General features: G+C 50.8%; 1 protein-coding gene across 3 annotated transcripts in view; it reads left to right on the forward strand.

The window, feature by feature from the left end:
* large1 (LARGE xylosyl- and glucuronyltransferase 1) overlaps positions 1-25,841 on the forward strand; it is a 498,409-nt gene that overhangs the window by 98,241 nt on the left and 374,327 nt on the right. Inside the window, exon 3 of one of the 3 annotated variants that reach the window (XM_072552482.1) lies at positions 16,709-16,739. The exons of the other annotated variants lie outside the window; for them this stretch is intronic. The gene's annotated coding sequence lies outside the window, so the exon portion shown is untranslated. The remainder of the gene's footprint in view (positions 1-16,708; positions 16,740-25,841) is intronic. 3 annotated transcript variants of the gene reach the window in all.

Consider the following 25,841-nt stretch of genomic DNA (forward strand, 5'->3'; position numbering starts at 1 on the left):
GAGTGTGTGTGTGAGAGCGAGGGAGAGAGGAGTGTGTGTGTGAGAGCGAGGGAGAGGGAGTGTGTGTGTGAGAGCGAGGAGAGGGAGTGTGTGTGTGAGAGCGAGGGAGAGGGAGTGTGTGTGTGAGAGCGAGGGAGAGGGAGTGTGTGTGTGAGAGCGAGGAGAGGGAGTGTGTGTGAGAGCGAGGGAGAGGGAGTGTGTGTGTGAGAGCGAGGAGAGGGAGTGTGTGTGTGAGAGCGAGGGAGAGGGTGTGTGTGTGAGAGCGAGGGAGAGGGAGTGTGTGTGTGAGAGCGAGGGAGAGGAGTGTGTGTGTGAGAGCGAGGGAGAGGGAGTGTGTGTGTGAGAGCGAGGGAGAGGGAGTGTGTGTGTGAGAGCGAGGGAGAGGGAGTGTGTGTGTGAGAGCGAGGGAGAGGGAGTGTGTGTGTGAGAGCGAGGGAGAGGGAGTGTGTGTGTGAGAGCGAGGGAGAGGGAGTGTGTGTGTGAGAGCGAGGGAGAGGAGTGTGTGTGTGAGAGCGAGGGAGAGGGAGTGTGTGTGTGAGAGCGAGGGAGAGGGAGTGTGTGTGTGAGAGCGAGGGAGAGGGAGTGTGTGTGTGAGAGCGAGGGAGAGGGAGTGTGTGTGTGAGAGCGAGGGAGAGGGAGTGTGTGTGTGAGAGCGAGGAGAGGGAGTGTGTGTGTGAGAGCGAGGGAGAGGGAGTGTGTGTGTGAGAGCGAGGGAGAGGGAGTGTGTGTGTGAGAGCGAGGGAGAGGGAGTGTGTGTGTGAGAGCGAGGGAGAGGGAGTGTGTGTGTGAGAGCGAGGGAGAGGGAGTGTGTGTGTGAGAGCGAGGGAGAGGGAGTGTGTGTGTGAGAGCGAGGGGTGAGAGGGAGTGTGTGTGTGAGAGCGAGGGAGAGGGAGTGTGTGTGTGAGAGCGAGGGAGAGGGAGTGTGTGTGTGAGAGCGAGGGAGAGGGAGTGTGTGTGTGAGAGCGAGGGAGAGGGAGTGTGTGTGTGAGAGCGAGGGAGAGGGAGTGTGTGTGTGAGAGCGAGGGAGAGGGAGTGTGTGTGTGAGAGCGAGGGAGAGGGAGTGTGTGTGTGAGAGCGAGGAGAGGAGTGTGTGTGAGAGCGAGGAGAGGGAGTGTGTGTGTGAGAGCGAGGGAGAGGGAGTGTGTGTGTGAGAGCGAGGGAGAGGGAGTGTGTGTGTGAGAGCGAGGGAGAGGGAGTGTGTGTGTGAGAGCGAGGGAGAGGGAGTGTGTGTGTGTGAGAGCGAGGGAGAGGGAGTGTGTGTGCTGAGAGCGAGGGAGAGGGAGTGTGTGTGTGAGAGCGAGGGAGAGGGAGTGTGTGTGTGAGAGCGAGGGAGAGGGAGTGTGTGTGTGAGAGCGAGGGAGAGGGAGTGTGTGTGTGAGAGCGAGGGAGAGGGAGTGTGTGTGTGAGAGCGAGGGAGAGGGAGTGTGTGTGTGAGAGCGAGGGAGAGGGAGTGTGTGTGTGAGAGCGAGGGAGAGGGAGTGTGTGTGTGAGAGCGAGGGAGAGGGAGTGTGTGTGTGAGAGCGAGGGAGAGGGAGTGTGTGTGTGAGAGCGAGGGAGAGGGAGTGTGTGTGTGAGAGCGAGGGAGAGGGAGTGTGTGTGTGAGAGCGAGGGAGAGGGAGTGTGTGTGTGAGAGCGAGGGAGAGGGAGTGTGTGTGTGAGAGCGAGGGAGAGGGAGTGTGTGTGTGAGAGCGAGGGAGAGGGAGTGTGTGTGTGAGAGCGAGGGAGAGGGAGTGTGTGTGTGAGAGCGAGGGAGAGGGAGTGTGTGTGTGAGAGCGAGGGAGAGGGAGTGTGTGTGTGAGAGCGAGGGAGAGGGAGTGTGTGTGTGAGAGCGAGGGAGAGGGAGTGTGTGTGTGAGAGCGAGGGAGAGGGAGTGTGTGTGTGAGAGCGAGGGAGAGGGAGTGTGTGTGTGAGAGCGAGGGAGAGGGAGTGTGTGTGTGAGAGCGAGGGAGAGGGAGTGTGTGTGTGAGAGCGAGGGAGAGGGAGTGTGTGTGTGAGAGCGAGGGAGAGGGAGTGTGTGTGTGAGAGCGAGGGAGAGGGAGTGTGTGTGTGAGAGCGAGGGAGAGGGAGTGTGTGTGTGAGAGCGAGGGAGAGGGAGTGTGTGTGTGAGAGCGAGGGAGAGGGAGTGTGTGTGTGAGAGCGAGGGAGAGGGAGTGTGTGTGTGAGAGCGAGGGAGAGGGAGTGTGTGTGTGAGAGCGAGGGAGAGGGAGTGTGTGTGTGAGAGCGAGGGAGAGGGAGTGTGTGTGTGAGAGCGAGGGAGAGGGAGTGTGTGTGTGAGAGCGAGGGAGAGGGAGTGTGTGTGTGAGAGCGAGGGAGAGGGAGTGTGTGTGTGAGAGCGAGGGAGAGGGAGTGTGTGTGTGAGAGCGAGGGAGAGGGAGTGTGTGTGTGAGAGCGAGGGAGAGGGAGTGTGTGTGTGAGAGCGAGGGAGAGGGAGTGTGTGTGTGAGAGCGAGGGAGAGGGAGTGTGTGTGTGAGAGCGAGGGAGAGGGAGTGTGTGTGTGAGAGCGAGGGAGAGGGAGTGTGTGTGTGAGAGCGAGGGAGAGGGAGTGTGTGTGTGAGAGCGAGGGAGAGGGAGTGTGTGTGTGAGAGCGAGGGAGAGGGAGTGTGTGTGTGAGAGCGAGGGAGAGGGAGTGTGTGTGTGAGAGCGAGGGAGAGGGAGTGTGTGTGTGAGAGCGAGGGAGAGGGAGTGTGTGTGTGAGAGCGAGGGAGAGGGAGTGTGTGTGTGAGAGCGAGGGAGAGGGAGTGTGTGTGTGAGAGCGAGGGAGAGGGAGTGGTGTGTGTGAGAGCGAGGGAGAGGGAGTGTGTGTGTGAGAGCGAGGGAGAGGGAGTGTGTGTGTGAGAGCGAGGGAGAGGGAGTGTGTGTGTGAGAGCGAGGGAGAGGGAGTGTGTGTGTGAGAGCGAGGGAGAGGGAGTGTGTGTGTGAGAGCGAGGAGAGGGAGTGTGTGTGTGAGAGCGAGGGAGAGGGAGTGTGTGTGTGAGAGCGAGGAGAGGGAGTGTGTGTGTGAGAGCGAGGGAGAGGGAGTGTGTGTGTGAGAGCGAGGGAGAGGGAGTGTGTGTGTGAGAGCGAGGGAGAGGGAGTGTGTGTGTGAGAGCGAGGGAGAGGGAGTGTGTGTGTGAGAGCGAGGGAGAGGGAGTGTGTGTGTGAGAGCGAGGGAGAGGGAGCGAGGAGAGTGTGTGTGTGAGAGCGAGGGAGAGGGAGTGTGTGTGTGAGAGCGAGGGAGAGGGAGTGTGTGTGTGAGAGCGAGGGAGAGGGAGTGTGTGTGTGAGAGCGAGGGAGAGGGAGTGTGTGTGTGAGAGCGAGGGAGAGGGAGTGTGTGTGTGAGAGCGAGGGAGAGGGAGTGTGTGTGTGAGAGCGAGGGAGAGGGAGTGTGTGTGTGAGAGCGAGGGAGAGGAGTGTGTGTGTGAGAGCGAGGGAGAGGGAGTGTGTGTGTGAGAGCGAGGGAGAGGGAGTGTGTGTGTGAGAGCGAGGGAGAGGGAGTGTGTGTGTGAGAGCGAGGGAGAGGGAGTGTGTGTGTGAGAGCGAGGGAGAGGGAGTGTGTGTGTGAGAGCGAGGGAGAGGGAGTGTGTGTGTGAGAGCGAGGGAGAGGGAGTGTGTGTGTGAGAGCGAGGGAGAGGGAGTGTGTGTGTGAGAGCGAGGGAGAGGGAGTGTGTGTGTGAGAGCGAGGGAGAGGGAGTGTGTGTGTGAGAGCGAGGGAGAGGGAGTGTGTGTGTGAGAGCGAGGGAGAGGGAGTGTGTGTGTGAGAGCGAGGGAGAGGGAGTGTGTGTGTGAGAGCGAGGGAGAGGGAGTGTGTGTGTGAGAGCGAGGGAGAGGGAGTGTGTGTGTGAGAGCGAGGGAGAGGGAGTGTGTGTGTGAGAGCGAGGGAGAGGGAGTGTGTGTGTGAGAGCGAGGAGAGGGAGTGTGTGTGAGAGCGAGGAGAGGAGTGTGTGTGAGAGCGAGGGAGAGGGAGTGTGTGTGTGAGAGCGAGGGAGAGGGAGTGTGTGTGTGAGAGCGAGGGAGAGGGAGTGTGTGTGTGAGAGCGAGGGAGAGGGAGTGTGTGTGTGAGAGCGAGGGAGAGGGAGTGTGTGTGTGAGAGCGAGGGAGAGGGAGTGTGTGTGTGAGAGCGAGGGAGAGGGAGTGTGTGTGTGAGAGCGAGGGAGAGGGAGTGTGTGTGAGAGCGAGGAGAGGAGTGTGTGTGAGAGCGAGGGAGAGGGAGTGTGTGTGTGAGAGCGAGGGAGAGGGAGTGTGTGTGTGAGAGCGAGGGAGAGGGAGTGTGTGTGTGAGAGCGAGGGAGAGGGAGTGTGTGTGTGAGAGCGAGGGAGAGGGAGTGTGTGTGTGAGAGCGAGGGAGAGGGAGTGTGTGTGTGAGAGCGAGGGAGAGGGAGTGTGTGTGTGAGAGCGAGGGAGAGGGAGTGTGTGTGTGAGAGCGAGGGAGAGGGAGTGTGTGTGTGAGAGCGAGGGAGAGGGAGTGTGTGTGTGAGAGCGAGGGAGAGGGAGTGTGTGTGTGAGAGCGAGGGAGAGGGAGTGTGTGTGTGAGAGCGAGGGAGAGGGAGTGTGTGTGTGAGAGCGAGGGAGAGGGAGTGTGTGTGTGAGAGCGAGGGAGAGGGAGTGTGTGTGTGAGAGCGAGGGAGAGGGAGTGTGTGTGTGAGAGCGAGGGAGAGGGAGTGTGTGTGTGAGGAGCGAGGGAGAGGGAGTGTGTGTGTGAGAGCGAGGGAGAGGGAGTGTGTGTGTGAGAGCGAGGGAGAGGGAGTGTGTGTGTGAGAGCGAGGGAGAGGGAGTGTGTGTGTGAGAGCGAGGGAGAGGGAGTGTGTGTGTGAGAGCGAGGGAGAGGGAGTGTGTGTGTGAGAGCGAGGGAGAGGGAGTGTGTGTGTGAGAGCGAGGGAGAGGGAGTGTGTGTGTGAGGGCGAGGGAGAGGGAGTGTGTGTGTGAGGGCGAGGGAGAGGGAGTGTGTGTGTGAGGGCGAGGGAGAGGGAGTGTGTGTGTGAGGGCGAGGGAGAGGGAGTGTGTGTGTGAGGGCGAGGGAGAGGGAGTGTGTGTGTGAGGGCGAGGGAGAGGGAGTGTGTGTGTGAGGGCGAGGGAGAGGGAGTGTGTGTGTGAGGGCGAGGGAGAGGGAGTGTGTGTGTGAGGGCGAGGGAGAGGGAGTGTGTGTGTGAGGGCGAGGGAGAGGGAGTGTGTGTGTGAGGGCGAGGGAGAGGGAGTGTGTGTGTGAGGGCGAGGGAGAGGGAGTGTGTGTGTGAGGGCGAGGGAGAGGGAGTGTGTGTGTGAGGGCGAGGGAGAGGGAGTGTGTGTGTGAGGGCGAGGGAGAGGGAGTGTGTGTGTGAGGGCGAGGGAGAGGGAGTGTGTGTGTGAGGGCGAGGGAGAGGGAGTGTGTGTGTGAGGGCGAGGGAGAGGGAGTGTGTGTGTGAGGGCGAGGGAGAGGGAGTGTGTGTGTGAGGGCGAGGGAGAGGGAGTGTGTGTGTGAGGGCGAGGGAGAGGGAGTGTGTGTGTGAGGGCGAGGGAGAGGGAGTGTGTGTGTGAGGGCGAGGGAGAGGGAGTGTGTGTGTGAGGGCGAGGGAGAGGGAGTGTGTGTGTGAGGGCGAGGGAGAGGGAGTGTGTGTGTGAGGGCGAGGGAGAGGGAGTGTGTGTGTGAGGGCGAGGGAGAGGGAGTGTGTGTGTGAGGGCGAGGGAGAGGGAGTGTGTGTGTGAGGGCGAGGGAGAGGGAGAGGGAGTGTGTGTGTGAGGGCGAGGGAGAGGGAGTGTGTGTGTGAGGGCGAGGGAGAGGGAGTGTGTGTGTGAGGGCGAGGGAGAGGGAGTGTGTGTGTGAGGGCGAGGGAGAGGGAGTGTGTGTGTGAGGGCGAGGGAGAGGGAGTGTGTGTGTGAGGGCGAGGGAGAGGGAGTGTGTGTGTGAGGGCGAGGGAGAGGGAGTGTGTGTGTGAGGGCGAGGGAGAGGGAGTGTGTGTGTGAGGGCGAGGGAGAGGGAGTGTGTGTGTGAGGGCGAGGGAGAGGGAGTGTGTGTGTGAGGGCGAGGGAGAGGGAGTGTGTGTGTGAGGGCGAGGGAGAGGGAGTGTGTGTGTGAGGGCGAGGGAGAGGGAGTGTGTGTGTGAGGGCGAGGGAGAGGGAGTGTGTGTGTGAGGGCGAGGGAGAGGGAGTGTGTGTGTGAGGGCGAGGGAGAGGGAGTGTGTGTGTGAGGGCGAGGGAGAGGGAGTGTGTGTGTGAGGGCGAGGGAGAGGGAGTGTGTGTGTGAGGGCGAGGGAGAGGGAGTGTGTGTGTGAGGGCGAGGGAGAGGGAGTGTGTGTGTGAGGGCGAGGGAGAGGGAGTGTGTGTGTGAGGGCGAGGGAGAGGGAGTGTGTGTGTGAGGGCGAGGGAGAGGGAGTGTGTGTGTGAGGGCGAGGGAGAGGGAGTGTGTGTGTGAGGGCGAGGGAGAGGGAGTGTGTGTGTGAGGGCGAGGGAGAGGGAGTGTGTGTGTGAGGGCGAGGGAGAGGGAGTGTGTGTGTGAGGGCGAGGGAGAGGGAGTGTGTGTGTGAGGGCGAGGGAGAGGGAGTGTGTGTGTGAGGGCGAGGGAGAGGGAGTGTGTGTGTGAGGGCGAGGGAGAGGGAGTGTGTGTGTGAGGGCGAGGGAGAGGGAGTGTGTGTGTGAGGGCGAGGGAGAGGGAGTGTGTGTGTGAGGGCGAGGGAGAGGGAGTGTGTGTGTGAGGGCGAGGGAGAGGGAGTGTGTGTGTGAGGGCGAGGGAGAGGGAGTGTGTGTGTGAGGGCGAGGGAGAGGGAGTGTGTGTGTGAGGGCGAGGGAGAGGGAGTGTGTGTGTGAGGGCGAGGGAGAGGGAGTGTGTGTGTGAGGGCGAGGGAGAGGGAGTGTGTGTGTGAGGGCGAGGGAGAGGGAGTGTGTGTGTGAGGGCGAGGGAGAGGGAGTGTGTGTGTGAGGGCGAGGGAGAGGGAGTGTGTGTGTGAGGGCGAGGGAGAGGGAGTGTGTGTGTGAGGGCGAGGGAGAGGGAGTGTGTGTGTGAGGGCGAGGGAGAGGGAGTGTGTGTGTGAGGGCGAGGGAGAGGGAGTGTGTGTGTGAGGGCGAGGGAGAGGGAGTGTGTGTGTGAGGGCGAGGGAGAGGGAGTGTGTGTGTGAGGGCGAGGGAGAGGGAGTGTGTGTGTGAGGGCGAGGGAGAGGGAGTGTGTGTGTGAGGGCGAGGGAGAGGGAGTGTGTGTGTGAGGGCGAGGGAGAGGGAGTGTGTGTGTGAGGGCGAGGGAGAGGGAGTGTGTGTGTGAGGGCGAGGGAGAGGGAGTGTGTGTGTGAGGGCGAGGGAGAGGGAGTGTGTGTGTGAGGGCGAGGGAGAGGGAGTGTGTGTGTGAGGGCGAGGGAGAGGGAGTGTGTGTGTGAGGGCGAGGGAGAGGGAGTGTGTGTGTGAGGGCGAGGGAGAGGGAGTGTGTGTGTGAGGGCGAGGGAGAGGGAGTGTGTGTGTGAGGGCGAGGGAGAGGGAGTGTGTGTGTGAGGGCGAGGGAGAGGGAGTGTGTGTGTGAGGGCGAGGGAGAGGGAGTGTGTGTGTGAGGGCGAGGGAGAGGGAGTGTGTGTGTGAGGGCGAGGGAGAGGGAGTGTGTGTGTGAGGGCGAGGGAGAGGGAGTGTGTGTGTGAGGGCGAGGGAGAGGGAGTGTGTGTGTGAGGGCGAGGGAGAGGGAGTGTGTGTGTGAGGGCGAGGGAGAGGGAGTGTGTGTGTGAGGGCGAGGGAGAGGGAGTGTGTGTGTGAGGGCGAGGGAGAGGGAGTGTGTGTGTGAGGGAGAGGGAGTGTGTGTGTGAGGGAGAGGGAGTGTGTGTGTGAGGGAGAGGGAGTGTGTGTGTGAGGGAGAGGGAGTGTGTGTGTGAGGGAGAGGGAGTGTGTGTGTGAGGGAGAGGGAGTGTGTGTGTGAGGGAGAGGGAGTGTGTGTGTGAGGGAGAGGGAGTGTGTGTGTGAGAGCGAGGGAGTGTGTGTGTGAGAGCGAGGGAGTGTGTGTGTGAGAGAGCGAGGGAGTGTGTGTGTGAGAGCGAGGGAGTGTGTGTGTGAGAGCGAGGGAGAGGGAGTGTGTGTGTGAGAGAGAGGGAGTGTGTGTGTGAGAGAGAGGGAGTGTGTGTGTGAGAGAGAGGGAGAGGGAGTGTGTGTGAGAGAGAGGGAGAGGGAGTGTGAGAGCGAGGGAGAGGGAGTGTGTGTGTGAGAGAGAGGGAGTGTGTGTGTGAGAGAGAGGGAGTGTGTGTGTGAGAGAGAGGGAGAGGGAGTGTGTGTGAGAGAGAGGGAGAGGGAGTGTGTGTGTGAGAGAGAGGGAGAGGGAGTGTGTGTGTGAGGGAGAGGGAGTGTGTGTGTGAGGGAGAGGGAGTGTGTGTGTGAGGGAGAGGGAGTGTGTGAGGGAGAGGGAGTGTGTGAGGGAGAGGGAGAGGGAGAGGGAGTGTGTGAGGGAGAGGGAGTGTGTGTGTGAGGGAGAGGGAGTGTGTGAGGGAGAGGGAGTGTGTGAGGGAGAGGGAGTGTGTGTGTGAGGGCGAGGGAGAGGGAGTGTGTGTGTGAGGGCGAGGGAGAGGGAGTGTGTGTGTGAGGGCGAGGGAGAGGGAGTGTGTGTGTGAGGGCGAGGGAGAGGGAGTGTGTGTGTGTGTGTGAGGGAGAGGGAGTGTGTGTGTGTGTGTGAGGGAGAGGGAGTGTGTGTGTGAGGGAGAGGGAGTGTGTGTGTGAGGGAGAGGGAGTGTGTGTGTGAGGGAGAGGGAGTGTGTGTGTGAGGGAGAGGGAGTGTGTGTGTGAGGGAGAGGGAGTGTGTGTGTGAGGGAGAGGGAGTGTGTGTGTGAGGGAGAGGGAGTGTGTGTGTGAGAGCGAGGGAGTGTGTGTGTGAGAGCGAGGGAGTGTGTGTGTGAGAGCGAGGGAGAGGGAGTGTGTGTGTGAGAGAGAGGGAGTGTGTGTGTGAGAGAGAGGGAGTGTGTGTGTGAGAGAGAGGGAGAGGGAGTGTGTGTGAGAGAGAGGGAGAGGGAGTGTGAGAGCGAGGGAGAGGGAGTGTGTGTGTGAGAGAGAGGGAGTGTGTGTGTGAGAGAGAGGGAGTGTGTGTGTGAGAGAGAGGGAGAGGGAGTGTGTGTGAGAGAGAGGGAGAGGGAGTGTGTGTGTGAGAGAGAGGGAGAGGGAGTGTGTGTGTGAGGGAGAGGGAGTGTGTGTGTGAGGGAGAGGGAGTGTGTGAGGGAGAGGGAGTGTGTGAGGGAGAGGGAGTGTGTGTGTGAGAGAGAGGGAGAGGGAGTGTGTGTGTGAGAGAGAGGGAGAGGGAGTGTGTGAGGGAGAGGGAGTGTGTGTGTGAGGGAGAGGAGAGTGTGTGAGGGAGAGGGAGTGTGTGAGGGAGAGGGAGTGTGTGTGTGAGAGAGAGGGAGTGGGAGTGTGTGTGTGAGAGAGAGGGAGAGGGAGTGTGTGAGGGAGAGGGAGTGTGTGTGTGAGAGGGAGAGTGAGTGTGTGCGAGAGAGGGAGTGGGAGTGTGCGAGAGAGGGAGTGGGAGTGTGTGTGTGAGGGAGAGGGAGAGGGAGAGGGAGTGTGTGTGTGAGGGAGAGGGAGTGTGTGTGTGAGGGAGAGGGAGTGTGTGTGTGAGAGAGAGGGAGAGGGAGTGTGTGCGAGAGAGGGAGAGGGAGTGTGTGAGGGAGAGGGAGAGGGAGTGTGTGTGTGTGAGAGGGAGTGGGAGTGTGTGTGTGTGGGAGGGAGGGGGAGTGTGTGTGGGAGGGAGGGGGAGTGTGTGTGTGTGTGTGGGAGGGAGGGAGGGGGAGTGTGTGTGTGTGTGTGTGGGAGGGAGGGAGGGGGAGTGTGTGTGTGTGTGGGAGGGAGGGGGAGTGTGTGTGTGTGTGGGAGGGAGGGGGAGTGTGTGTGTGTGGGAGGGAGGGGGAGTGTGTGTGTGGGAGGGAGGGAGGGGGAGTGTGTGTGTGGGAGGGTGAGGGAGTGTGTGTGTGTGGGAGGGAGGGGGAGTTTGTGTGTGTGTGGGAGGGAGGGAGGGGGAGTGTGTGTGTGGGAGGGAGGGGGAGTGTGTGTGTGGGAGGGAGGGGGAGTTTGTGTGTGTGTGGGAGGGAGGGGGAGTTTGTGTGTGTGTGGGAGGGAGGGAGGGGGAGTTTGTGTGTGTGTGGGAGGGAGGGAGGGGGAGTGTGTGTGTGTGTGGGAGGGAGGGAGGGGGAGTGTGTGTGTGGGAGGGAGGGGGAGTGTGTGTGTGGGAGGGAGGGGGAGTGTGTGTGTGGGAGGGAGGGGGAGTGTGTGTGTGTGGGAGGGAGGGGGAGTTTGTGTGTGTGTGGGAGGGAGGGAGGGGGAGTGTGTGTGTGGGAGGGAGGGGGAGTGTGTGTGTGGGAGGGAGGGGGAGTGTGTGTGTGTGTGGGAGGGGGGGGGTTTGTGTGTGTGTGGGAGGGAGGGGGAGTTTGTGTGTGTGTGGGAGGGAGGGAGGGGGGGTGTGTGTGTGGGAGGGAGGGGGAGTTTGTGTGTGTGTGGGGGGAGGGGGGGTTTGTGTGTGTGTGGGAGGGAGGGGGGGGAGTTTGTGTGTGGGAGGGGGGGGGAGTGTGTGTGTGGGAGGGAGGGGGAGTGTGTGTGTGGGAGGGAGGGGGAGTGTGTGTGTGGGAGGGAGGGGGAGTGTGTGTGTGGGAGGGAGGGGGAGTGTGTGTGTGTGTGAGAGGGAGAGGGAGTGTGTGTGTGTGTGGGAGGGAGAGGGAGTGTGTGTGTGTAGGAGGGAGGGGGAGTGTGTGTGTGTGTGTGTGTGATAGAGGGGGAGTGTGTGTGTGTCTGTGTGAGAGGGCGGGGGAATGTGTCTGTCCGTGTGTGTGAGGGAGAGGGAATGTGCGCGTGCATTTGTGTGTGTGTCGGAGAGGATAGTCTGGTGAAGACACCTGTCGTGCGCCATGTACCCTCGGTCCTGGTTGAGGCTGTCCTCATAGCTGCCGAACTTGAGTATCAGCCTCTGCTTGGCAACTCTGCATTGTTGTGCATCCCGTAGTCTGCCTTGGAGGGCATTGTCATGAAGATCCGAGTGCCCTTGACCGCTGAAGTGCTCCTCCACTGGGAGGTTGCTTGCCTGTGGCGACTGCTGTGCTCTGTTCATTCACCCATTGTCGTAGTATCTGCTTGGGTTTCACCCAAATACCATACCTTGGAGCATCGTTGCCTGCAGCGTATGAGGTTGATAGCTTTGGCTGAGTCACATGAGTACCTGCCGCGCATGTGGTGGGTGGTGTCCCCACGTGTAATGATTAATACTCAAGTATCCACATCGATGTTCTGACATGTGTTGCATTGCTCAGTCACCCCCAAATGAAAGTGATAGGAAAAGGAACAGAAATGTCAGTGTCCAGGCTGTCGAACTTTAATTCCACAAACTCCGGAACCATCCTGGAGAGTTAACAGGCCTATTGTCAGGACTTCTCTTGTTGGAGTCAGTTTTAGAAAAAAATATTTCTCCTTGCAGATAATTGTGGGGTTCTGCCTTAACAATGGTTTTTTTGGCAGAAAATTCCATTATCTGATGTGTACCCTTTGTGTAACTGTTTATTTACTGTCTTTTGCTATCTGTTTTTGTCGATTAAACTCTGCCACCTTGTTACTGACAAGAGGAAACAATTGAATCACTATTTACCCATCACAACTCTCATAAGCTACAAACCGTTTTATCAACAGGGGCCTCCTACATTACTCCCCTTATCATTGGCAAGATCAAAGGATATTGACTTGGGAACCTTACCACAGGTTTTCTCTGAACTTCCAGTACTACACACAGCACGCTAACTGAGGCCTTGAACACCTTTGTACAATTATCTCTGCACTCTTCTGGCCATGCTAAATTGCCTGTAGTGTTAGGTGACGAGGCAAATGTAAGGGAATGGGGCTGGGTGGGTTGCGCTTCGGCGGGTCGGTGTGGACTTGTTGGGCCGAAGGGCCTGTTTCCACACTGTAAGTAATCTAATCTAAAACTGAAATTGTGTCAGAAACTAATCATTAATTTTTTTTTTCCTCTCCCATGATCTCGCAACACTTTTGTTATCAATGTTTCAGTCTGATGATGCACTCACCCAGCTGCAGGTTTGTCCCAAAAGAGGTGTATGTAAAATCTGAGTGAATAGAGGATTAATGAGTCAAATGGCTCCCTGCTGCAGTGGACTGACTCTTTGTTTACAAGTTGTTTTCTTATGTTGAAAAATCTATTTGTGTGATGATTGTGAAATGTGCTATTTTTAAAACAAAAAGTCATTTTTAAAAAAAAAAGTTCTGAAATAACAAACTAATGCACACGAGAAAAAGATGTTGCCAGGATGTTGGAGGATTTGAGCGAAAGGGAGAGTCTGAACAGGCTGGGGATATTTTCCCTGGAGCATCGGAGGCTGAGGGGTGACCTGACAGAGGTTTATAAAATCATGAGGGGCATGGATAGGGTAAATAGGCAAGGTCTTTTCCCCAGGGTAGGGGAATCCAAAACTAAAGAGCATAGGTTTAAGGTGAGAGGGGAAAGATACTAAAAGGACGTTAGAGGCAACTTTTTCACACAGAGGATGGTGCATGTATGGAAATGAGCTGCCAGAGGAAATGGTGGAGGCTGGTACAATGACAGCATTTATGGGTATATGAGTAGGAAGTGTCTTGAGAGATATGGGCCAAATGCTGGCAAATGGGACTAGATCAAGTTTGGATATCTGGTCGGCATGGACGAGTTGGACTGAAGGGTCTGTTTCTGTGCTGTACATCTCTATGACACTATGACATTTTATTTGTGGAATTTGGATCAGACACCTTTTGTAGGTATTTTCTCATCAACTGTTCAGAGATGTTATTACATATTTCTCGAGGAAGTATGACTTGAACCATCTTCCTTCCATTGACTCCATCTGTACTTCCTACTGCCTCAGGAATGCAGTCAATGTAACCCAAACCCCTCTTCCACCCTCTTCCGTCGGACAGAAGCTTAAATGCACGTGGGAGGTTTGTTATAACCAAAGCAGCCATCTTGTCACATATTAAAAGCCTGGAAACCATTTTAAATCTCATATCAGTGTCTGCTTGTTAAGCTTGTGCGTTCCCAGGCTCAATGAGGTGGTTGACCTTGTAGCTGTACTAACACACGATAGTGAAACTCTTTCCAAGCATGGGAATGTTCTTCTTTTACAAGAATACTAACACTTGCTTCTCAGCTACTAACTAGCACTGCCCAGACACTACGTGACTGGGGCTAGGGACAGGGCAAAGCGCCTATTTACTCATTATAGTTCAATTAACAGATTGCTAATTGTTAAATGATTGCACCTTATATAACCACGCAACTCTCTGTATCTCATCAGAGTGACTTTTGACCATTAGGTCGACTTGTCTCTCACAAATAAACAGTCAATACCTCAAGGCTTGTGTAGCGCGATTCATTGTTCCTCTAAATTGGACAGCTTTGAGCGAGTCACCCACTGCATAATTTATCCCATCCCCACCAACGCATGTACCAACAGACTTAAGAACTGCTTCTTTTCCACTGTTACCAGATTTACGAATGGACCTCTCCTTGTCGTTGATCTATCTCTGCATTTTCTCTGTAGCTGTAACACTAAATTCTCGGTTCTGTTCTATTACCCTGATGTACTTATGCAGGGTTTGATTTGCCTGGATAGCACACAATACAATACCATTCACTGTATCTCGGTAAATGTGCCAATTACAAATCAAATCAAAATCTTGCCCGAGAGGTAGGGACACAACCACCACACCATAAGACCCTCACATTCAGTGATCACAGTTCTGTACTGCATGTTAAAGGGTTCATGTTTCAGTGAGTCTGCTATCAAAAATGGTGATGTAGAAGTTCTCTCTAGGGGAGATAGATTACACCCAGGGTGCGTATGTTCTTTGGTGGCTGGAGAGGCTGATCTGCAAGCAGTAGTTCCTATTCCTGCTGATACAGATGAATAGAATTGGCCTGAGAAAGAGTGATTTTTGTAAAAAACAAATCCCCTTTCAATTGACTGTCTTTCCCACAATCTGGCTATTCCTGGTTGTCTGCTGCTTAGTCCACCCAACCCCCTGACTGCATGCCACTAACCACTCTGGTCAGCACCAACTCCATTCCCAGTCACCTTGCAATCATGCTTGCTGACCTACTAGTGTGACAGACATGGGTGGTCTGCCTCAGGTAGCAAGCTCGCCATAAGGTACACTGTTGAGTGGAGTCATTTGCCATGGCCAACAGAATTGCCATTGATTTGAGGAAGCAGACACTGGGCATGTCCTGTGCTGGTGTACGTTAGAAGGATATTTGTAGAGGTCCCTCAGGAAATAAGCAATTAAAAATATTGCATGTTTCCAAGTGTTAATTGCACATCTTGTGGACTCTCTTCAGCATGGTGGCTCACTGGCTAGCACTGCTGCCTCATAGTGCCAGGGACCTGGGTTCGATTCCAGCCTCGGGCAATTGTCTGTGTGGAGTCTGCACCTTCTCCCCGTGTCTGCGTGGGTTTCCTTTGGTTGCTCCAGTTTCCTCCCATAATCCAAAGATGGACAGGTTGGATAGATTGGCCGTGCTAAATTGCCCACAGTGTGCCGGGATGTGCAGGCTAGGTGGGTTAGCCATGGGATATGTGGGGTTACAAGGGTAGAGTAGGGTGAAGTGGGTCTGGGTGGGATGCTCTTCAGAGGGTCAGTGTGGACTTGATGGGCTGAATGGCCTGCTTCTACACGGTAGGGATTCTATGATTCCTTCACCCCACTCCAGCATCACTGATAAAGAACTACATGATAAATAAAAATGCAGAGATTCCAGACTCGACAGCTACATGAGGGGAAGACCTTATTTTCCAGCATTACTTCTCATTGGCAGTGAATGGCAGAAAATGCTTGAATTTCTATCATGGTGTGAATGGACTAAAATCTCCTGAGGCACTTCAAGGGAGAGAAATCAGACAAAAGTTGACAGGGCCTCAATTTGAGGTTTTCAGCCCAGTGATAAGATGCTTGGGCAGCAGGAGGAGAATGGTAAAGTGGAGAGATTGACCAATGAGGAGATGCGCATCATTGGTACCACAGACTGTTGAGGGGCTGGAGAAGATGAGAGATCAGGAGAAGAGGGACCACAGAGGGGTTGGAAACCAGGATGCAAGTTGTTTTATGGATTTCTCAAAGTCATGTGCGAGCTGACTGCAACTAAATCTCCACCCCCATGGGGGAGTGGACAACTGAGCTGGGGTGGCAGAGGTCCGCAGACTCAAATCTTTGTCTGAGATGGACAGGAAAGCAAAGGCAAGATAAAATAAGCCTGCTAACTGTAGCAATATTTAAGCATCAGATCTTTACTTTCAAATGACTTGAGCGGTCGTAATATGACCAAGAATGTTGTGGGGTGGACAATGTGTTCCTGAAAAGTTGCTTTAATTGGATTTTATTTACCAGCTAGAGTGATTGTGGGAAGTTTGTGTAATAGCAGAGATTGCAATGAGGCACTCATACTTGCTTTACAGGGCCTCTCCGACGCTGAAAAGCCATAAATAATGTGCAGGCGATCGGGGAATTAGTTTTGAAATGATGCAGTGAGAATTTATTAGGTGCCCACGACCTGGATTAGGAACAAAAATTTCAGGGGAAATGTCATGATCCCTTCAGTTCAGCACGCAGGAGTTGAAGGAAAGGAAATAATAGATCTGAAGAAGATTTCAGTGTGCAGAGAAAATGCTCATGTTAGATGCGGGGACACTTCTGCCTTGGGTCTATCTCGCTAGCCATTAGGAAGGAGGTTGTTAAATTCATTAAGGATCCCACTTAGAGTCATAGAGATGTACAGCACGGAAACAGACCCTTCGGTCCCAGCCGTCCAGATAACCCAACCCAATCTAGTCCCACCTGCCAACACCCGGCCCATATCCCTCCAAACCCTTCCTATTCATATACCCATCCAGATGCCTCTTAAATGTTGCAATTGTACCAGCCTCCACCACTTCCTCTGGCAGCTCATTCCATACATGTACCACCCTCTGTGTGAAAACGTTGCCCCTTAGGTCTCTTTTATACCTTCCCCTTGCACTCTAACAGAGCATTTCCCATATTCCAGACAGACAAGTGCTAGATAGGAATTAGGGACATAACAGCAATAGCTTCATATATGTACTGGGACGAGAGTTTTACACTGACCAGCACTCAGGGCTACTACCTATTTCAGACTGTCTTATTGTATTTTTGTACGTTTGTTGTCTCTTTGTGTTCTCCTCATAGTATTCACCTCCTGAAGCGGAAAGAGCAGATAGGGTGGCAATCTGAGCTCCATCAGTGTTACCACTTCTGGTCGCCCAATTTTAGGAAGGACATTATTAAGCTGGAGAGGGTTCAGAGGAAATTTATCAGGATGTTGCCGGGTATGGAAGGTTTGAGTGACAGAGAAAGGCTGGATAGGTTGGGACTTCTCTCACTGGAGTGTAGGAGGCTCAGAGGTGAACTTTATAGAACTTTATAAAATGATGAGTGGTACAGATAGTGTTGATGGAAATGGTGGATGTCTGTGCAATTACATTTGACTAAGTACATGAATAGGAAAGGCTTAGAGGGTTATGGATCAGGAGCAGGCAGGTAGGATTGGTCTAGTTTGGGATTATGGTCAGCATGGACTAGTTGGACCGAAGGGTCTGTTTCTGTGCTAAATTACTCTGACTGGGGACAGATGCTTTGTAACGTAAAGGCCTACGTTGGGAAGTTGGTGCAATTGGGAATATGGGGCAGAGGGTGAAAGAGGTGCTGAATTGTTTTGCATATATTTTATACGTATATATAAATACACGTACAAATTCTTTCTGTTTTACTTCCAGTGGTGTCTTTGTGTCTTCAAGCTGGGAGAATGTAAGTTGCTATTACTTTACTCCATTGGTTAACTGGTGAATTAATCAAGTAAATAGACTGTCACAACAGGACTGGTCGTGTGCTGTAACTGCGGGATGTGGGAATCTCTGAAATGTACTGGATGGCCACAGCTGTGATCGCAGTATGAGAAACTCCAGCTGTGACTTACTGAGCTGGACTTCAGAAGGTAGCAGGGTTACCCAGAACCTTGGGTAACCCTGGGAGGCAATCGCATCTCTTTTATTGGGTCGGACTTTCTGATTCATCAATGATCAGAGGTAAATGGTTGTGACTGTGAGTTGGGCAGTGTCAGAGGTTCAGCGTGGCATGATGGAGAAATCTCCGACCCTTCAGTTTGGGCAACAAGCTATGAGGTACTTGGTACTCTGGCAGAATGAGCTGAAGACCCTGCAGGCCAATGGCTCAAGGATTGGGTGGGAAGGCAGGAGTTTCCATTTTGGAGTACAGCACCTAAACTAGCAAGCGTGAAGCTGGTGTGGGGCTCTGCTTGATCTGAGCTGGAACCAGTGTCCTGGTGAATTCAGTAACCAGGGCTGAGGTCAGGCCTTTATGGGAAGGGCATAGGGAGAGGGTTCAGGGGAGAGAGAGATCAGGAATGTTAAGGTAACAGCAGTGTGGTAATTTTAGAAAAAGGGAAGAAAGGGGCACAAAGTTTAAGGATAGTTGGCAACTTAAGGTGCTTTCAAACAATCGCACTAAGAAGTAATATTGAAGACTCAATCAGAATACATGAAGCATTCAAAATAAAATAGAGGAACAAATTGCGATAAGTGGTTTAGATCTAATCAGCTTAACATAAACACGGCTGTATTAAAATGAGAGTAAACTGGTGGGGCTACAGCAGATTGCAAAAGCTTGAGTTACTCTTTCTCTATCCTTACTAAATTAAATGCTGTTTCCTTTCGAAGGAAATTTGAGAAATTATACAGGGGAATGAGGGGAAGAAAAGGCAGAGACATTGAAATAATATTTTGTCACGGTAGAAGGTAAAACTTTCAGAGCAGAAACCAAGGCTAACCAATGGGCTTCTCAGAGTGAGGAGTGTATGGTAATTTGTACCAGCAGAGAAGCCTCAGAGAAACGTCATGGTCTATAAACTGACAAATCCCAAGGACCTGCTCGCTGATAACTCTAGGTTTTACGGAACCTGGGATTATGAACAAAACCAAATCTCCTCCAAATGTATTAAGAAGGTAGCCTAGACCCTAACTTTCCTTTATTTTAAAAGTAAGTGCATAGTGCTGCATTCCAGATGCAATTTGTTTGATCAAACTATTGGATTTGAAACAAAACGCACCTTATTCATATACTATAGTTAAAATACAACAAAAGAAAGAGGAAATTGGAATAAGTAACTCATTTGGAAAACTTAACAAAATAATAGATCATTTAACTGGGGGAGGCAATGGCCTAGTGGTGGTGTCACTGGGACCTGGGTTCAAATCTTGAATTCAATAAATGTCTGCAATTTAAGAGTTTAATGATGACAATGAATCCATTGTTGATTGGAAAGGCCCATCTGATTCACTAATGTCCTTGAGGGAAGGAAACTGCCATCCTTACCTGACCTGGTCTACCTGTGACTCCAGACTCATAGCAATGTGGTTGACTCTTAACTGCCCTCTGGGCAATTAGGGATGGGTAATAAGTGTTGGCCTAGCCAGCGATGCTGTTATCCCATGAATGAATAAATAAAAAAAAAATGTTAAACTACTAAACAGTAACTGCACAGGGCTGTAGCACATGACTTTCAGATTGGTAAGTGGTTCTGATGGATCTCCGTCTTATCTAGCAATTCCTACGTTCTGAAATGTGTCACAAAAATAGAATTTATGAAAGGCAAATGCCTTGTAAGATAATGGGCTGTGAATCTGTTAATGCATAATGGAGAATTGTTAGAAACACTTCACTAGAAAGCTGCCATCAGTACAATGTATATCTCCATGCTGTAAACTCTATGTACACTACAGAGAGCCCTGTTAAGGACAAACTAGGATGGAAGGGACTTGAAATAGTAGCTGCCTAGTATGATCGTGCTGTCTCCTAAGAGCCCAAGGGTGAATACTCTATGTTCCAATGGACCGAGACCGTGTAGAACCCAGGAGGGGATGACCAGGCAAGTGTGAGTCTGTGGGAGTAAGACAATCCATTGACTTTACTCCATTCCAAGGCATGGTAACCACAGACTTCACCCATTGTGAATCTATGTACAGCAAGGCACCCCCAGAAACACAATTGTATGTGTTCACAGAGACAATGTTTTCTCTATTTGATGCTGAAGCTGATTCCACATTCCCAGTCCCCTCCTCCAAAACCTAGCATTTTATTTTAGTCATTTACAGGATGTGGGCATCTCTGGCTAGGCCCGGGGTGGGGGGGCTGCAATTAAGAGTCAACCACGTTCGTGGGTCTGCACTCACATGTAGGCCAGACCAGGTAAGGACGGAGATTTCCTTCCCTAGAGGGCATTAGTGAACCAGATGGGTTTTCCCCACAATGGTTTCATGGCCATCATTAGACGCTTAATTCCAAATTCCTTACTGAATTCAAATTCCACCATGTGCCAAGGCACGATTTGAACTTGGGTCCCCAGAGAATTAGCTGAGTTTCTGTGTTAATAGTCCAGCGATAATCCCACTTAATCTTTGTGTCCGCTTTTCCACTCCTGTTGTTTTGAGCTCCATCAAAGGAGGCTACCAGCATTCAGAATGAACTCTGACATCTGTCCTCTGGATCCTTCCATACCAGTAAAGCACAGCTGGAAGTGGTTAGCACTACTACCTCACAGTGCCAGGAACCCGGGTTCGATTCCATCCTCTGACAACTTTTCGTATGGAGTTTGCACATTCTCCCCATGTCCGCCTGAGATTCCCTCAGGGGCTCTGGTCTCCTTCCATAGACCAAAGATGTGTTGGTTAGGTGGATTGGCCTTGGGATGATCTTCGGAGGTTCGGTATGGACTCGATGGGCTGAATGGTCTGCTGTATGAATTCTATGAAAACATGGCAGGTATTGAAAAGCACTTTGGACTCGATTCCATTCAGCTGTTTCGACTGTAGCTGTATAGGAGTTGGATAAGGAGGCAAAAACTGCAGTGTACTCTGGGTGTGGTCTCACCGAGATCCTTCATCCTCACAAGACTTCTTCACTCTCATGCTGTCAACCCCTTTATACTAAAGGCATTTGCCTTCCTAATTACTCACTGCCTGTATGTTAGCTTTGTGATTCATGTATTAGGGCAGTTAGGTATTGGAGTCCTAATGCTTTTTAATTTCTTACTGTTTATAAAAATCTCCTCTCTCCATTTCCCTTCCAAATTGAATAACTTTGCACTTCCCTGCGTTTGCATTCCATCTGTCATGTACTTAACCACTCACTCAACCTGCCTATACTGTTTTGCATCCTCTCTCTCTCTGTCCTTCTCACAGTTTACATTCCCAAGTAACTATCTTCACCAAATGTGGATATATCACACTTTATCTCCTCATCTACGTTATAAATATATTATGTATGTAAATAGCTGAGACTCCAGGACTGATCTCAGCGCCTGTCCACTAGTCACAGCCTGCCAAACATGACTCATTTTTTCCAACTTGCTATTTTCAGCTTGTTCAATGAGTTCAAGTGAGTATATTACCCACAATCCAGTAGGCTCAGAGCTTACATAAATGACCTCTTGTGGGGAGCTGCAGCATATCGTTTTTTGAAAATCCAAATAAAGTACATCCATCTGTACTCCTTCGTCAATCCTGCTGGTTTAAATTTTTAAGAGAGTGACTAAGAATCAGTACTCTCCTCCTCGTCTCCCTCACCTTGGATCTGCGTTGTCCTAAATGGATTTTGCACGTAAAGTGATCAATTGAAAAACACTGGTTAAGGTTAATAGTTGAGGGGCCACAACAAAACACGGATGATGGGGGATATACAAAATGTTTGGTTCTTTGTAAAAGCACTTGCAGGTATGAATTATTTTTAAAAGTAAGACAACCACATTGGGATGGGACTGGAGTCACTTGTATATCAAATCTAGGAATGATTGCAGATGGCCTTCTCACAGGCCGTTAACAAAATAGTTGCATATTTTTATGAAATGAGACTTGAACCCAAAATCTGCGATTCAGATGTGAGCATTAAGTCACAACAGACCACATTAAAATGGTGTTGATATTTTAATTTGTTAATGTGCTACTGTACTGGTTTACTGTTCCAGCAGCTATATTTATGGAATGTGGGAACATCATATTGATACACTCTGTTTCAAGCAGTTTTTGTTCTACTCTCACTGACTGTGCCAACCTCTACAACATTTCACAATACTTGTTTCTAACGCAATTACCCTAACATTGAAGACGATCTACTGTGTAGGCTGTCTTATCTGCATAGGTAAATTAACACTAATTAGCATAATTCATTAGTGTTTTCTGCCATTCGATGTGCAATGATTTATAGTTTCAAAATTTTATCAAGACAAGGCTTGCAGTTTTGGAATTATAGGTTAGAACCTGTTTTGTAACAACTTATCTCTGTATATGTGAATTAATTTCCAAACATATAATTGGTGTGCTCTCCCACTCAGTTTAGCGGCAATCCAGAGAAAATTATTATTACATGGACCTTTGTTTCCATTGGATTTCAGTTTCTTGATCATTCTCCCTTATCCCAGCACATATTGATTGGAAGGCAAGTTGACGGGGTGTCACAGTATGCAAAGGGATACCGGCGGGTCTGTGAATGATCAGATTAGCCTTCATCCCACTGAGTGGCCGGGTGGATTCAATGGGCTGAATTTTCTGCTTCTGCGACGTGCGGTCTTAACTGTATATGTAGACCCAGCCTATCGATGATTTTTAACTCACCCTCCAGGAATAGGAAACTGTTGTATGTTGTGAACTTGGAGACCACTCTCCATTGTCAGTTTTCTAATATCTGCCAGTTTAAAAGAGGTTGGTAGAATGTTATTCAATAATTGCAATCTAATAGTTATTCTAAATCTTGTTATGGACCAGACCGAACCCCCTCAAAATATATTAAGATAGTCTCGATCCTAACTTTCTTATTTTAAAGACAAAGTGCTAGGCATTGTGTTCTGGATGCAATTCGATTGGTCAAACTACCAGTCTTGAAGCAAAATGTACTTTATTCATACAGTATAGCTAAACTACAACAAAAGAAAGAAGAAATTAAACTAGTTGAACTCTAATAGAAAACTTAACAGAACTATAGATTATTTAACTACTGAACCGTAAAGGTTTCAATATAGTAACGTCCAATGAACACACTCTTGGCAAAAGGCAAATTCAGTAAGTGGATAGGCTCACAGGCAATCCTCCAGTTCCAGAGGAATAACATCAAGAGAAAATGAAGTGTAGTAGCAAGGGAGCGATGTACTGCAGCCTCCAAACCCAGCAGCAACTGCTACTGAGAAACTCAAACTCAAAATTCTGGTTCAGTGGGAGCTTGACCCCACCCATTCAGGCTGCTTCTATTGTTCCAATGTTTTGGGGAAAGAAAAAAACCCAAGGCCTCTCAAATTGTTAAATGGCTCTGAGTAGACCAATCATCACCCCCGTCTCGATGTTTCTTCATTAAAAGAAAAAGAAAAAACACATCTCTTCAAGCCATAGTATCGTGACAGTCTGCTCTCCTTCACTCGTTTATCCCTCCTCTCTTCACTCACTTCCTTGTTCTTTCATTTATTTGCTATGTTTTCTTCCTGTCTTCAACCTCTATGACCTTTTTATCGCCCTTTAGCCTTTTTTTTAAGTTTGTAGCTTATAAGATCATTAGGATGAAGAATGCATTTTGCTCACCCTAGTTCATCATCCAGACGAATCCTAGCATTCCCCCCCACCATTGCTTCATCTGGAAATTCACTCACTCTTTCTTATGAGTTCTACTGTACTTCTTTTTAGCTAGAGAATGAGAAATAATTACAGCTGTGTGCAAAGATCACTTGTAGTGCTTTCAGTTTATTAGTTCTGTAGTTAGAATTATAAAGCCTGCAAATGTAGATGACAGACAATATCGTAAAAATGTCAGCAAATCAACAGGCAACACAACCTTGGCTCACAGGCATAGCTATCTGTTTATTATTTTCTGTAGAGTAAATAGATAAGGTGGTTTTGTTATATCCTGTAATCGTGCAGTTGAATCTGTCTGAGCCTTGGTGTGTTAAGTTAATAACCTAATGTAAAGCCAATATTGAAAGCAGAGGAGGTGGTGATGTAACAGCCTGTTATCTGAATTCCAAAGCAAGGCCATTGTCATGAGAAATTCGAAGATATCCAGCAGGTTGCAATCACCCAGCTGTAATGAACAGATCTTTAGCAGAGTTGGTTGTGAGCATTTAATTTTTAATAAGTGTCTGATTCAAAAATCTATCTTGGGTAGAGAGTGACAGTGCATGAGAAAACAGACATTAGGATTGGGGAAAGGCAATGATCTGATCTCCCTTTTCTGTGTGGCTGCTGCTTCTCACATTTTATCCATTTGCCGACTCGATACTTGGCATACTTCTCCCTCAATCTGTGTTGCTGACATACACCAATGAAGGCCCCATGATGGGCTCAGTGGCCGCTAGACGTGGCATGACTTTGCTAGGGTACTAATCTTGCTTCCTCCTCCCACCTTCACCCATGTTAATGAGCCAACAGAAAATGAGTGTGAACAAGTGTGCCACTTTATTTCAGGAGATTAGAAGGTTACAGCTGTACGATTTGTCTAATGTGATGAGTCAACTGCCTAATAAAATTTTATTTGGCTTTTAAATTGTGCATTAGTGTGTTATACACCAAGAGGAGTTAGGCTCAATTTACTGCACCGCTATGCACAACGGCCCAGATCATTCCAGGAGAATATGCGGCAGATGGAAGTAAACAGGGAGGAGTATCTGGAGGAGATAAAATATCGGCAACATGGCAAAGGGAATCTGTACCAATGGGCTTTCTCCCTTCAATATTGAATAGCTAGTTGGTAGACACTGCATGTCGTTTGGCCTCTGATTGTTGCTGCTGACTGTCTGTGGAGTGGCTTGGCTCCTTCCACAATAATAAGGCAGAAATGTGGAGGAGAAGAAACAGCATTCCACCTTCTCACATCCCAGTGTGTGGAGGGAATTGAGGGTTGGAAAATGGGGGGAATTTCATGAAGGAACTATCCATGTTGTTGTCACATGCCGTCTTGGCAGATCTGATCTGTTCTGTGCCCTGACATGTTGAAGTTGTACAGGACATTGGTGAGGCTTCTTCTGGAATACTGTGTGCAGTTCTGGTCGCCCTGTTTATGGGAACTGTATTACTAAGCTGGAGAGGGTCCTGAAGAAATGTTCCAGGTTGTTGCTGGTTTGAGTCATAAGAAGAGGCTGGATAGGCTGGGACTTCTTTCACTGGAGCGTAGGAGGCATTGGAGTGACCTTACAGAGGTTTGTAAAACCATGAGGAGTATGGATAAAGTGAATGGCAGATGTCTTTTCCCTAGCGTGAGGGATTTCAAGACCAGAGGGCATATCTTTACGGTTAAAAAAAAGACTTAAAAAAGACTTAAATGGCAAGTTTTTTTTAAAAAGGGTTGTTCGTGTGGGAATTAACTTATTGAGGAAGTGGTGAAGGAGGAGAAAGTGAGGACTGCAGATGCTGGAGATCAGAGTTGAGAATGTGGTGCCTGAAAAGCACAGCAGGTCAGGCAGCATCCGAGGAGCAGGAGAGTCGGCGTTTCAGATATTCCTGATGAAGGGCTTATGCCCGAAATGTCGATTCTCCTGCTCCTCAGATGCTGCCTTACCTGTTGTGCTTTTCCAGCACCACACTCAACTGATGAAGTGGTGAATACAGGTATGGTTTCAACATTTAAAAGACATTTGGATAAGTACGTGAATCAGAAAGGTTTGGAGAGATATTGGCCAGGAGCAGACAGGTTTAGTTTGGGATTATGTTTGGCGTGGATTGGTCGACCGAATTGATTCTATGATGTCTTTTCCTGAGAAGAACTTGTGTTTGAAATTTTTTAATATTAAAAACACAAGGATACTTGAAGCATCATAATTCAAAATGGTACATGATTGTAAATAATTGCTTGGTCATACAGAATTTAAACACTTCTAAAACAAGACAAGAGGTTGCAGGTTTTCATCTGGCACTCTTCAGGGCTAGGATGAAAGAAGCAGACTTGGTCAAAGGGGCACCATTGTATATAGTATGAGAAAAGGGTGCTGACTGATTGGGTCGTCATTGGCATGGAGATACGCCAAGGGCAGTTAACTGTCAATTCTCAGACTTGGCCGGTAGATTCTGATTGGTCAGAGTCTTACCGTAGACAACAATCAGAGGTTGGCTGTCTCCAGGACCCTTTACTGAAACAAAATGGGGTACAATGTATGTCCAAATTCCTACGTAATATGGAGTCCTGAGTAACTTTGTATGTGTGCAAAATGCACCTCACTCTGAACCCAACCCGTGAACTTGAATTGGTTTCGGGGCTAACTGTTGGCCCAATTATTTAATAAATGATTTCCAACAACAGAAACTCTTCTCAAGGTGGCTATTCTCTCCCGAGGCTTGCACTCAGGCTGGTTGAGCAAGGCCAGCACACTGCCTGTTGCGAATGGTCAACAGTCTGTGTTGTTTGATGTAGTCCGCCAGTCATTTGGGACCATCATTTGGAGCAGGAAGATGGATGTTTCAGACATAAGCCCTTCATCAGGATTCACCAGCTCCTCAGATGCTGCCTGACCTGCTGTGCTTTTCCAGCACCACGCTCTCGACTCTGATCTCCAGCATCTGCAGTCCTCTCTCTCTCCTATTTGGGACCATCAACCTGGCACTGAAACTCCTAACAGATGACTCATTTCTGTTGTGGACAAAATGTCTTTTTATCTTGATGGCAACACCCTACTAGTGAAAGAACACCTCATGGATTTACTGCAGTGTAGAAGCAAGCTTCACCTATTGTTCAAGTCTTTGCGATGCCTTCCCCTTCCAATGTCATCTGAGGTTGACTGGGCACCAAACAGTTGCACCCACAAGCTGGTGGATGTGTTTGTATATTGTATGCCCTGAAGCAGACACTGATGTTGTAACACCCCTG

This window comes from Chiloscyllium punctatum, chromosome 32, assembly GCF_047496795.1.
Source record: "Chiloscyllium punctatum isolate Juve2018m chromosome 32, sChiPun1.3, whole genome shotgun sequence".
Classification (NCBI taxonomy): domain Eukaryota; kingdom Metazoa; phylum Chordata; class Chondrichthyes; order Orectolobiformes; family Hemiscylliidae; genus Chiloscyllium; species Chiloscyllium punctatum.